The sequence below is a fragment of the Morone saxatilis genome, unplaced genomic scaffold, assembly GCF_004916995.1.
Source record: "Morone saxatilis isolate NCDOM2014 unplaced genomic scaffold, NCSU_SB_2.0 Contig1, whole genome shotgun sequence".
NCBI classification, from domain to species: Eukaryota; Metazoa; Chordata; class Actinopteri; family Moronidae; genus Morone; species Morone saxatilis.
The window spans coordinates 6518144-6518676 of NW_023339651.1; the positions used below are offsets into that span (position 1 = coordinate 6518144).

A 533-nucleotide genomic window follows, 5' to 3' on the forward strand; every position below is an offset into this window, starting at 1 on the left:
ACGCGCGCACACACACACGCACGCTTACAGTACAGCTGATGGATCCTTAATGGGGCTAAAAGAGAATCGCAAGTACCAACGCAGACTCACACCCTTCAGAGGTCGCTTGCTTGAACACTCTCTCACCCCGAGAGCAGGCTGCCTTGTTTGTTTACGCTCGGTCCCGTGCGCCACACAAGATCCCCGTTTCGGCGGAAACAGGCCGAGATATAAAACGTCAGTGAGCCGGGTGGAGGCGGGTTAACAGGCTCCGGTTAGGGTTTCACGTGAAGCACCCGGAGCTTCCCCGCGGTCCTTGTGTGTGTGTGTGTCTCTCCCGGTCAGGGTGGAAGAGAGCGCGAGCAGCCGCGCCTAGCCATCCGGGATTGGTGCTCCGTTTCCAGCCCCTCGCTCGCTCTTCTCTGGGATAATCTCCTTTGCTTTCGACCTCACGGTACCGCGATATTTGCGCGTACTCTCGGGAAGCGGTGCCTCTCTGCACCCCAATGCAGTCTTTTTTTTGGGGGGGGGGGAGCTCACGAGCACCCCTAATA

The 533-nt window shown here is 58.3% G+C and overlaps 1 protein-coding gene across 1 annotated transcript in view; it reads right to left on the minus strand.

Annotated features, from left to right (window-relative positions):
- Positions 1-504, minus strand: part of prkcea (protein kinase C, epsilon a) — a gene marked incomplete in the record, with an annotated part of 37837 nt that extends 37333 nt beyond the window's left edge. Inside the window, 1 exon segment of the mRNA XM_035659014.1 lies at positions 1-504.
- Between the last annotated feature and the right edge of the window lie 29 nt (positions 505-533).